This window comes from Ambystoma mexicanum, chromosome 1q (assembly GCF_040938575.1).
Source record: "Ambystoma mexicanum isolate Mex_15411 chromosome 1q, UKY_AmexF1_1, whole genome shotgun sequence".
Taxonomy (NCBI): domain Eukaryota; kingdom Metazoa; phylum Chordata; class Amphibia; order Caudata; family Ambystomatidae; genus Ambystoma; species Ambystoma mexicanum.
Window position 1 is genome coordinate 1,430,119,553 of NC_090922.1, and position 12,857 is coordinate 1,430,132,409.

At 46.3% G+C, this 12,857-nt stretch overlaps 1 protein-coding gene across 1 annotated transcript in view; it reads left to right on the plus strand.

Moving 5' to 3' along the window:
• Window positions 1-5,590: 5,590 nt before the first annotated feature.
• LOC138522452 (riboflavin-binding protein-like) overlaps window positions 5,591-12,857 on the plus strand; it is a 64,702-nt gene continuing 57,435 nt past the window's right edge. The window contains exon 1 of the mRNA XM_069635396.1: window positions 5,591-5,668. The gene's annotated coding sequence lies outside the window, so the exon portion shown is untranslated. The remainder of the gene's footprint in view (window positions 5,669-12,857) is intronic.

The window sequence follows — 12,857 nt, forward strand, 5'->3', positions numbered from 1 at the left end:
TTCTTGATTACAGCAGTGGTGGTGGCTCTTGGGGAGGAGGGATGGCATTAGCTGATGCCATTTTAAGATAAATAGCAGTTTTGCTAAATTTATGTACTGTGTACTAGATTGTTAATGGATAATGAGTAGGAATAGGTGTTGGAACGGTGCAAGGGAAATTTTGAAGTTGAAAGTTCCTTGATCAGTAGAAAATGCAGTTCTGAACTGTCCGTGAAGCAGAGATCTTATCGTGAAGTGCGGACAGGTTCTCGGACACGTCATCATGCTGCACGCCAGCGTATGGTCATGTGGCACTGCCCGGAAGGTCCGCTGTGAAGTCAGATGTTCGTAGACGTCTACGGATGCAAAACTAGTTGAAATAGTTGCAAAAAGTGTATGGAAGTGTTAAAAATTATTCCAGAGGGTGGGAAATGGCAGTGTTTTAAGGTGACACTTTGTAAATTGGACACAAACATAGCTATATTGGGTAAGTATGATATTAGTAAGTTGTAGGAAAATAACATGAACTGATAAAAACCTACGAAATTCACTGAAAAAACTTTGTTAAAGGGGCATTATGGTTAAGTTGGACTAATAAAAATCTATGAAATTCAATGAAAAAACTTTGTTAAAGGGACGTTATGGTTAAGTTGCACCAATAAAAACCTATGAAATTCAAATAAAAAACTTTGTTAAAGGGACGTTATGGTTAAGTTGCACTAAGGAAAACCTATGAAATTCAATGAAACAATTTTTGTTAAGGGGACGTTATGGTTAAGTTGGGCAGTGGCCAGACTGTCCGGGTCATGGAATAAGGTCATGATCCGGACAATCTGGCTACTGGCCATGACCACAAGGGACAAAACATAGGATTACTCATAAAAACCTTTGAAATTCACTGAAAAAACATTGTTAAAGGGACGTTATGGTTATGTTGGACTAATAAAAACCTATGAAATTCAAAGAAAAAACTTTGTTAAAGGGACGTTATGGTTTCAAGTAAAGAAAAACCCCAGAAATTCGCCAGTTATTGCAAGCTAAACAACCATAACTCGTGCCACCTCTGTGCACTGCTAAGACTAACACCCAGGACATATATGTAGAGTTGCTTTGTACCTCGGTATAAAGCTATTGGAGTGCACTGCAGAAAACAGACCTGTGTAGAAATTCCACACTGGACCCAGAGTTAAAAAAATAATCCACGAAGCTCCAAGTCTCCAAAAAAAAAATTCTTAGTCAATAAATGTCATGGACAAGAGAAAAAGTGGACGAAAACGACGCGTTTCGCGGCAAAACTGGCCGCTTGATCACGTTTAGGGTGCAGAAACAAAAGAAGGACATTTAAACCTGCGTGCTCTCTATGGTATGTGTGGATAGAGTAACGTGCATAATTGTAAGTATGCATTTACAGAGAATCCGCCATGTTTAAACATATTGTGTACGCTTGTGGGTCGTGTGAAGTACACTAAAATGCATGGAAACACATTTGTTTAAAACATCGAATAAACTGTCAATATTTCTCTTTTCTCAGCATTTGTAAAACATGCACAATAATCATAATTGTATTCGCAATACATACATATATAGATATATTATTGTCATTTTAATGGTGCACATTTGATCAACTCCAGTCTTGAAATTGCCACAACTTCAGTGTGAGCACAGATCTCAACAGCAAGCAACTAGCACAGTCAGCTGTCTGTCCTGTAAGAGAGAAAGTCTTGGTGACCTGACGAGTGACCAGCCATCTGTTTACACTGATGACTGTTGGAGGGGGGGAAATGCTATTATATGGTTTTGTCTCTGTTGAAGCAGCCTTTGGCTTGAGAAGGGGATGGGGTGGGGGGCTTAGTGAACCGATATTCTATGCTTGCTTTCCTTTTACAAATGCCTTCTTATTAATGGTACAGGCCCTGAATCAGTTTTATAAAAGGATACACTTTAATGAACATTCTCCTCCATCCCTCGATGGTTGCATATAAAACGCCAAGGGGTAGCTTAGTAATTCCTGTTCATGCTTTGATATAGTTGACCAGGTAGCAGAACGTTCTCAGGCTTTGCTTGACAGCTGAGATTCGGCAAACACACAAGGGGCACACTAGTACAACCCATACAACAAGCTCAGCAATAGCAACAGCTAGATAGTCACAGATAATGATCCTCACTCACAGTGAGGCAGCTCTTAAGCAGTGAGAGATGGGCTCTGGGGTCGGATGTTGCTGGGTCACATGGCAAAATCATTAGCCAACCAGCCAGCCAGCAGCGGCTAAGAAATAGTTAACACTTTTAAAGAATGGAATAGCATTATTTCATGTTTACTTCTTAGGTCCTGGCCCACTTGATGACACAGCTTACTTACACAGACTCGATCGACACTGCTAGGGAAGTCCTGCCTCTTTTTTGGGAACATCAAATTAACTGGACAGTTGCTTGAAGTTAAAGCATTCCTATGACTGCACGATGTAACGATCTGCGGAAGTGCATTTACATCTCGGAACTGACCAATCAAAAAGTTCACATTATGTGGCTACGAGTCTGCGTGACGCATAATAAAAAATGTCAGCAGTCAACTTAAAAAAAATATTTCACTAACTGTGCTTCTAAATTGCCACAATGTTTGAATGACTCCGCCTCCCAGTGCAGTCCTCCTGAGACTCGTCAGGACTTTGTTCTGCTCCTGGGTGGCACGTGAAGTGGGTGGAGACTGGGAGGTGCTGCTTCTTCCTTCAGGATCCTGCTGCAAACAACAGGGAATCCATGAGCTGAGGGGGGTAGAGGTGTGGGCTGGAGTCCAGATCCTGCATAGAGCCCCCCTCAGCTTGTGACATCATCCCTGCTACACTTGACCCACCCACTCTCCTGTACCTACCATAGGCTGGGGAGGGGTCAGCAAACTGTAACCCCACCCCAGCCTGTATCAAAGAAAGGATGGGGGAAGGGGAAGTTCCAGGTTCCTTGGTGGCCTATAAAGGCGCAACCAGCATTTACAAATTAGCCATCTTAGATGCTACGAATTTTATTTTTAATGCAAGGATTGTGAACGCCAAATCTGAGGTCAAAGAACTCTTCAAAATCTTGAAAGAGCAGAAATCCAATAACCCTCCTGATGCCAGACTTGTTACGAAGGATGTGGTCTGATATATGATATGATATTTTATTTGTATCACGCTCGTACACAAGTGCTTCAGAGCGCGACAAGGCAAGGGAGGGGAACAGGGGAGAACAAAACAGCGATCTTACTAGGCCCAGTGACATTGAGAACGCGCAAGTGCATGTAAGGGGGAGGAGTGGAAAGTGCGAAGCAGAGGAGAAACAGATAAATAACAATAAGTGCCAGAGCATTCAAGACGCCATGGTCAATACATTGAAGGGAATCAAAGCAGACATTTCATGAAAGAAAGAGGCCTCCCTGTTGGATATAAGCAATATTAGCACTGAGCGTCCTAAAAGATGTTCCTCCATCCCTTTGTTCAATTTTTCTCCAATCACCATTAACGAATTATCTGAGGTAGAGACTCACCTCAAAACTAGTAGATGTAAAAGCGACCCTTGCTCGGCCTTGATTATGAAAACCTGTCCTCCGACCTTGCTTGCTGTGATCTGTAATTTGTGAGATCTGCGATTTGTGAATGCCTCACTTATGGAGGGTCATGTCCTGGCAGATTTAAAACAATCTTACTCCTATTCTTAAAAAACCTGACCTACCTATGGACGTGCCATTGAATTACAGGCCCATTACTAATACACCATTTCTCCTGAAAATTCTCGACCGGGTTGCATACATGCAAATTGCCCAACATTTAAACAAATACCCCGTCCTGAATTGCTGACACTCTGGATTTAGAGTAGGCAACGGCGCGGAGACCGTGCTACTGGAATTGAATTCTAGGCTCCTGGATCAAATGGACAAGGGACTTTCATCCTTGCTTATGCTTTTGGATTTATCAGCTGCATTCGAACTGGTAGACCATGCGATATTGGTCTCCAGGTTGGAGGAAGTGGCTAACTTTTACCCAGCCACTACAAGTTGGGTTTCATCATTTCTTAATGCTTCATCAACTTATTACTGGTCAGGCTAAAGTTTGAAAGAGGTACAATCCTTTCTGCGTAGCCTTATTGTAGCCTGTTTATTGGGTCTCTCTTGTGCAGTATCCTGCCACATCTGTAAATATAATTCCCTTAAAATGTTTCTATATTAGGGTTGAGCATGCCCACACCAAGACCCAGCCCTTCCTCCTCTACAATTCTTCAGAAACACGAAGCAAAAGAGCCCTTACACCCCATTTGAATGGCTGATGTTGCAGCTATTTTACACTCACATTCAAAAACGTAAACTGTCCAAATGAGCATGTATGGTTCATGGTTACAGACATTTTAATGTTAGAGTGAGTATTGTGAACCGTGATGTGAGCACCAAGCCATGCATCAGTTATGAATTTAGAGATTCACACATACAATCCTTTTATCACAGACTTATTTATCAAATGTAGAGATCTCTGATCACGGTTAGAGTCCTGAAATGCTCTGTGATTTAATGCAAAGCATACATGAATCCTCATTGGTGCAATTTCTCCCCTTTCCCACTCTCAGAGAGGTATTTTGAAAGAGTACAATAAGAGTGTACCAGACTGTCCATCTTTAGAATTATAACCTTCTATCAGAAAATAATTCATATGGTTAGTCTAGTATTGCCCCTTGCGAAATACAAGTGAGTTGGTACGATCAGAACACCTGCAACAGAGGGCCAGGTCAGTGAGCCCTCAGACCCCAGTAGGCTTTTCAACCACAGTGTGCCAGTACGATCAGTTTGAAACTGCCTTTTGGCAAGGCATTCCCTAAGATCAGATGACAGAAAAACCATTACTTGGGCAGCAACAGCTGGGTTTCCACATTAGAATTATTTTGTAAAGTACTTGAATTACAATGTAATGAACCCAGCTTCATTTATATAGCAATTATTTATTCATATTGAGGAGGGGCTTTGTCACATGACAGAGGTGTCGTTTGGGGGTGACGTGTGCTAGTGTGGGGGGGTTTTCGCATTCTGATGTTTCGCCCTGGGCACCAAGTTGGCTAGAAACTGCCCTGCATATCAGCCATGCCTATCATGTCCAGGGACCAGGGAGGAGCACGGTCAAATCAAATTAAGCTTTCAGTAAATATTCCATGAAATGCCATTTTATTATGCAACTTGAAACGCTGCTTTTGGGGAGCCTCCCCACCCCATTTCCCTCCCGTTCCCCCGTTTTCTCCTGTCCCTCTTTTCGCTTTTGCCAGGCGCAGCCATGTTTGTATTTTGTTACAAAACGCCATGTAAATAATTGTAACATTTTAATTTACTGTGAACTTCATTCTGGCAGCAGTGGCCACGTTCAGACTCTGGCTCCTATGTACCGCCTGTGTTACCACTTGCCGCTTGTCGAGGTTTGAAAACTCAGCTTTGAAAGAAATTGCGGTTCACAGAAAAAAAATGAAGGAACAGAAAACAAGCCGCTGGTCAACAGCCCGTGATGTTTGTCCCAGTTTGCCTCAGAGATAAGTTTGTTAGCTGTTCCAGGGGTCAGTGGCCTTAAACATACAGCGCGGGGGCGCGCAGCGCAGGCGCGTGATATATAAGAGGCCACGCGGAGGCCGAGAGGTGGGTTCCATCTTCAGAGGCCGAGGGGAGATTCACAGAGCAGCGGGACAGGTGAGGGGATGCGAGAGAGAATTCATTAATATCTCCCGAGCTTCACACTCGGGGGGGAAAGGTTGCCTTAAATAGCTAGAACTGCGCATGCGGCATGAAAGTGGAGGCAACCATTCCACACCTCGCTTGGGGGGTTACCAGCGGGTGGGCCCAATTGCGACAGTGTGGCTATAGCTGCATATTAAAGGGGGGATAGGGTGCCTGAAGACTCTCCTTTAGCACTTTACATTCTTTTTTTTAGCTTTCATCCTCCATTTCCATTTATGGACGGGCCCCTTGCCAGCTCCGTCCCAGGTGTGCAATGACAATGATATGCTAGATATGTATATAGCGCTTTTGCCAAAGCGCTTTACAGAGACCACATTTACCTACAATATCACCCAAAAGAAGCTGGCACGGATTTATCAACCTCTGAAGGATGAAAGTCCAAGTTGGCCTTGCTGGGATTCGAACCTGTGACCTGCAGATTGCAGAAGAAGGAGCTGACAGGAGCTGAACCCGCTGAGCTGCCTCACTCGCGTAAGCCTTGTGTCCCCACTAAGTGCCCTGCCCTTCCTCTGTGACTACTGCTCTGCACTGTAGCTGGGCACACACCTTCCTCTGGAGCACTGACACAGGCCAGGAGAAAGAGGGGACATCCTGGGGTATCTGGAGGGCTGAAGAAGTGGACTCGACAGAGCACTGTGGCGCGCTCCTACCAATATACATGGGGCGCCTTCCTACAAAGGGAGACTACAGTGGGTGCTTCTCTAAGTGATGCAGGGGTGTCCTGCTGACGAGGCTTGTGGTAGTTGCCTCCAATAAGGTAAGTTGGGTCCTCCTTTACATGAGGGCTTTGGTGGTTTCTGGCTCTGTAAACAATACGCCATCCTTTAAATGAGGGCTAGAGTAGCTGCCTGCTCCTGTGGATGCAGTGACATCCTTTAAATGAGGGCTAGAGTAGCTGCCTGCTTCCGTGGATGCAGTGACATCCTTTAAATGAGGGCTAGACTAGCTGCCTGATCCCGTGGATGCAGTGACATCCTTTAAATGAGGGCTAGAGTAGCTGCCTGCTTCCGTGGATGCAGTGACATCCTTTAAATGAGGGCTAGACTAGCTGCCTGATCCCGTGGATGCAGTGACATCCTTTAAATGAGGGCTAGAGTAGCTGCCTGCTTCCGTGGATGCAGTGACATCCTTTAAATGAGGGCTAGAGTAGCTGCCTGCTCCTGTGCATGCAGTGTCCTCCTTTAAATCAGGGCTAGAGTAGCTGCCTGCTTCCGTGGATGCAGTGACATCCTTTAAATCAGGGCTAGAGTAGCTGCCTGCTTCCGTGGATGCAGTGCCATCCTTTAAATCAGGGCTAGAGTAGCTGCCTGCTTCTGTGGATGCAGTGACATCCTATAAATGAGGGCTAGAGTAGCTGCCTGCTCCTGTGGATGCAGTGCCATCCTTTCATTGAGGGCTATGATAGCTGCCTGCTCCCGTGGATGCAGTGTCATCCTTTAAATCAGGGCTAGAGTAGCTGCCTGCTTCCGTGGATGCAGTGACATCCTTTAAATGAGAGCTAGAGAAGCTGCCTGCTCCTGTGGATGCAGTGCCATCCTTTACATGAGAGCTAGAGTAGCTGCCTGCTCCTGTGGATGCAGTGCCATCCTTTACATAAGGGCTAGAGTAGCTGCCTGCTCCCGTGGATGCAGTGTCATCCTTTACATAAGGGCTAGAGTAGCTGCCTGCTCCTGTAGATGCAGTGCCATCCTTTCATTGAGGGCTATGATAGCTGTCTGCTCCTGTGGATGCAGTGCCATCCTTTCATTGAGGGCTATGATAGCTGCCTGCTCCTGTGGATGCAGTGCCATCCTGTAAATGAGGGCTAGAGTAGCTGCCTGCTCCTGTGGATGCAGTGTCATCCTGTACATGAGGGCTAGAGTAGCTGCCTGCTCCTGTGGATGCAGTGCCATCCTTTACATGAGGGCTAGAGCAGCTGCCTGCTCCCGTGGATGCAGTGTCATACTTTAAATGAGGGCTAGAGTAGCTGCCTGCTCCCGTGGATGCAGTGACACACTTTAAATGTGGGCTAGAGTAGCTGCCTGCTCCTGTGGATGCAGTGCCATCCTTTACATGAGGGCTAGAGTAGCTGCCTGCTCCCGTGGATGCAGTGTCATCCTTTAAATGAGGGCTAGAGTAGCTGCCTGCTCCCGTGGATGCAGTGCCATCCTTTCATTGAGGGCTATGATAGCTGCCTGCTCCCGTGGATGCGGTGCCATCCTTTCATTGAGAGCTATGATAGCTGCCTGCTCCCGTGGATGCGGTGCCATCCTTTCATTGAGGGCTATGATAGCTGCCTGCTCCCGTGGATGCGGTGCCATCCTTTCATTGAGGGCTATGATAGCTGCCTGCTCCCGTGGATGCGGTGCCATCCTTTCATTGAGGACTATGATAGCTGCCTGCTCCCGTGGATGCGGTGCCATCCTTTCATTGAGGGCTATGATAGCTGCCTGCTCCCGTGGATACGGTGCCATCCTTTCATTGAGAGCTATGATAGCTGCCTGCTCCCGTGGATGCGGTGCCATCCTTTCATTGAGGGCTATGATAGCTGCCTGCTCCCGTGGATGCGGTGCCACCCTTTCATTGAGGGCTATGATAGCTGCCTGCTCCCGTGGATGCGGTGCCACCCTTTCATTGAGGGCTATGATAGCTGCCTGCTCCCGTGGATGCGGTGCCACCCTTTCATTGAGGGCTATGATAGCTGCCTGCTCCCGTGGATGCGGTGCCATCCTTTCATTGAGAGCTATGATAGCTGCCTGCTCCCGTGGATGCAGTGCCACCCTTTCATTGAGGGCTATGATAGCTGCCTGCTCCCGTGGATGCAGTGCCACCCTTTCATTGAGGGCTATGATAGCTGCCTGCTCCCGTGGATGCAGTGCCACCCTTTAAATGAGGGCTATGATAGCTGCCTGCTCCCGTGGATGCAGTGACATCCTTTAAATGAGGGCTATGATGGTTGCCCTGAGGTATCCAGTTATTATATCGAAAAAAAAGTTGAATGCAAAAATGTCGAAAAAAATAATGTCGACAAAAAATTAGAATGTTTTTTTTTTATTTGTATGTTTTTTTTGGGTTTAGGTAGTAAAAATAAACAGGGGGGTAGGGAGGAACCCCCCTCATTTTTCTTTTAAAACACATGCCAAATATTTTTTTTCTACATTATTTTTTTCTACATTATTTTTTTCGACATTTTTGTAGTCGACATTTTCACTATAAACCATTGCCTGATCCTGTGGATGTGGTGCCACCCTTTAGTTTAGGGCATGGCGTTTGCCTTCTCCTGTGGATGCAGTGTCATCCTTTAAATGGGGGCTGTGGCAGCTGCCTGCCCCTGTTGATGCAGTGCCATCCTTTAAATTAGGGCAATGGCAGTTGCTTGCGCCTGTTGATGTAGTGCCATCCTTTAAATGAGGGCAATAGTAGTTGCCTGCTCCTGTGGAGGCAGTGCCCCATCCTTTAAAGGAGGACAATGGTAGTTGCCTTCTCCTGGTAGATGCAGTGATAATCTTTCATTGAGGGCTATGATAGCTGCCTTCTCCTGGTAGATGCAGTGATAATCTTTCATTGAGGGCTATGATAGCTGCCTGCTCCTGTAGATGTGGTGCCATCCTTTCATTGAGAGCTATGATAGCTGCCTGCTCCTGTAGATGCAGTGACACCCTTTCATTGAGGGCTATGATAGCTGCCTGCTCCTGTAGATGCGGTGCCATCCTTTCATTGAGGGCTATGATAGCTGCCTGCTCCTGTAGATGCGGTGCCATCCTTTCATTGAGAGCTATGATAGCGGCCTGCTCCTGTAGATGCAGTGACACCCTTTCATTGAGGGCTATGATAGCTGCCTGCTCCTGTAGATGCGGTGCCATATGTGGTGCCATCCTTTCATTGAGGGCTATGATAGCTGCCTGCTCCTGTGGATGCAGTGACATCCTTTCATTGAGGGCTATGATAGCTGCCTGCTCCTGTGGATGCAGTGACATCCTTTCATTGAGGGCTATGATAGCTGCCTGCTCCTGTGGATGCAGTGACATCCTTTCATTGAGGGCTATGATAGCTGCCTGCTCCTGTGGATGCAGTGCCACCCTTTCATTGAGGGCTATGATAGCTGCCTGCTCCTGTGGATGCAGTGCCACCCTTTCATTGAGGGCTACGATAGCTGCCTGCTCCTGTGGATGCGGTGCCACCCTTTCATTGAGGGCTACGATAGCTGCCTGCTCCTGTAGATGCGGTGCCATCCTTTCATTGAGGGCTATGATAGCTGCCTGCTCATGTAGATGCAGTGCCACCCTTTCATTGAGGGCTATGATAGCAGCCTGCTCCTGTGGATGCGGTGCCACCCTTTCATTGAGGGCTATGATAGCTGCCTGCTCCTGTAGATGTGGTGCCATCCTTTCCTTGAGGGCTATGATAGCTGCCTGCTCATGTAGATGCAGTGCCACCCTTTCATTGAGGGCTATGATAGCTGCCTGCTCCTGTGGATGCAGTGCCATGTTTTAAATGAGGGCTATGGTAGCTGCCTGCTCCTGTGGACGCAGTGCCATCCTCATGATATCTGTCTGCTCCTGTGGATGTAGTGCCATCCTTTAATTGAAAGCTATGGTAGGTGCCTGTTGCTGTGGATGCAGTGCCATCCTTTCATTGAGGGCTATGACAGCTGCCTGCTCCTCTGGATGCAGTGCCACCCTTTCTTTGAGAGCCATGGCAGCTGCCTGCTCCTGAAAATGCAGTGCCATCTTTTCAATGAGGGCTATGGTAGTTGCCTGCTCGGTATTGTGTAAGGCTAATAGTAATGCGGTAGTAGTTTTTTCCTCCCAGAGAACTTGTCTTCCGCTACAAAAGAGGCGTATGGTGGTCGCAATGGGTGCTGCATCCTCCTGGAGATGGCACCTGTGCCCCTCTAGCATCATTTCCCTAGACCGGGCTGCCAGTAAGCTCTTGAAGGCTGTTAGAATCTTCATTGGGGTTCGGCTTTGTGGCTGGGCTTTTCTGGGAGTAAATCTGCATAGTTGTCTACATTTCTCAACCTGGGCCAAAGTTACCTTATCCTGTTAAAAGAGGGCAGCGGTGGTCCTAGGCTCAGCGAGGGTGCAGAGCCTGCTAACCCACTAGCATTCAGAGGTCTGCCTTGAGGATTATGACCTTTTTATGAAAGGAGCGCCCCTTACATGTAATATTTGTTATTAATATTATTATTATGGTGTTTATTGAGCATGGACCTAGCTTTGAGATGCAACAGAGCACTTTACAGAGGTATACAACAGTACAGATGCATAACAGAGCACTTTACAGAGGTATACAGCAGTACAGATACATAACAGAGCACTTTACAGAGGTATACAACAGTACAGATGCAAAACAGAGCACTTTACAGAGGTAAACAACAGTACAGATGCATAACAGAGCACTTTACAGAGGTATACAACAGTACAGAAGCAAAACAGAGCACTTTACAGAGGTAAACAACAGTACAGATGCATAACAGAGCACTTTACAGAGGTATACAACAGTACAGAAGCAAAACAGAGCACCCTACAGAGGTATACAACAATACAGATACATAACAGAGCACCCTACAGTGGTATACAACAATACAGATGCAGAACAGAGCACTTTACAGAGGTAAACAACAGTACAGATGCATAACAGAGCACTTTACAGAGGTATACAACAGTACAGAAGCAAAACAGAGCACTCTACAGAGGTAAACAACAGTACAGATGCATAACAGAGCACTTTACAGAGGTATACAACAGTACAGAAGCAAAACAGAGCACTTTACAGAGGTAAACAACAGTACAGATGCATAACAGAGCACTTTACAGAGGTATACAACAATACAGATGCAGAACAGAGCACTTTTCCGAGGTAACAACAAAACAGAAACGGCTGTCCGTGGTGGTGGGCGGTAGAGGGGCGGGTGATGGCCTAGGTGTTGGGGAGGAGAGACTCCTTGAAGAGGTGGGTCTTGAGTTCTTCTCTGAATTGTAGGAGCGTGGGGACGAGTCTGATGCTGACTGGGAGGAGGTTCCATAGTCTTGGGGCGTAGGCAGCGAAGGCTGGTTTTCTAGTCCTTTCCTTTTGCAGCAGCGAATTTCAAGTATGTATTTTTTGGGCTTCTGTGTGGCGTCCTACTTGTCTGACGGCTTTAAAGCACTTGCCACCCTTATGCTCTGCATAAACATGACATCATTGTAAAATGATATAACAAAACATGAGATGGTGTAATATGCCATAGCACAACATATGAAAGAAGCTCCTCTAACAGATCCGCTATTATGTCCCAAAAATGAAGTGAAGAGGGAGGGGTAATAAACAAAGAAATACAAACAAAAAAGAGCAAACCCCCTTTAAAGCCAAAACATGCTATTTAGTGAGGCAATCCAAATTGGTACGAGTGAGTTCAAAAAGCAAAAACAAAACGGCACAGGGTTAGGTGCAGATTCAGTGAGGGGGGAGTGGAAGTTAAACAAGGGTGTGTGGAGGGGGGGAGAACACCGCCAAAATATCAAAAGGCAGGTGTATATTAAAAAGCACAATTTTCTGTTATCTGTTAACATTTCCAGCAAAGTTGCATTTGGGAACAAAACACCTAGATCCTGTCAGACTAATGCTCAAAAACGTGTTACAGCACTGGGGCATAACATCGCATAGCATAGCAAACCTAAGACAGCATAGCATTTCTAATCAGAGCAGAGCCTTGCAAAGATAGCGTAGGGTGGAATGGTACTTCCACATAGCTTAAAGATGGCATAGCATGGCATGCCAACCCACTAGTAATGTAGCAGGCCTAGAAACAACCAAGACCCAGGAATATTGTATGCCAAATACACTTTCACCCGCTTGCCCGAGCACAGCACCATCCAGCAATGCCCCCCAACATACCCACGCACTCACCCACTCTTACTTACTCTGTTCGGTTTTGAGGACTGCACCCCTGTAGTTTGGAGGCAAAACATTAAAATGATGAGCTAAAGGGAAGAGTAATTATCGCAGGACACTTTTGCCTTATTCTGGCCTGAGGAATTGCCCCCCCTCTCATGCAGAGGTGTTTAGAAAATCCGGAAAATGATGGAAGCGATTTCCTTCTGGACATGTGGTGTCTTCCTACAGATGAGGAACATGGTACTTGCTTTCTCCGGGTGATGTGGTGTTCCCGTGCAAATGA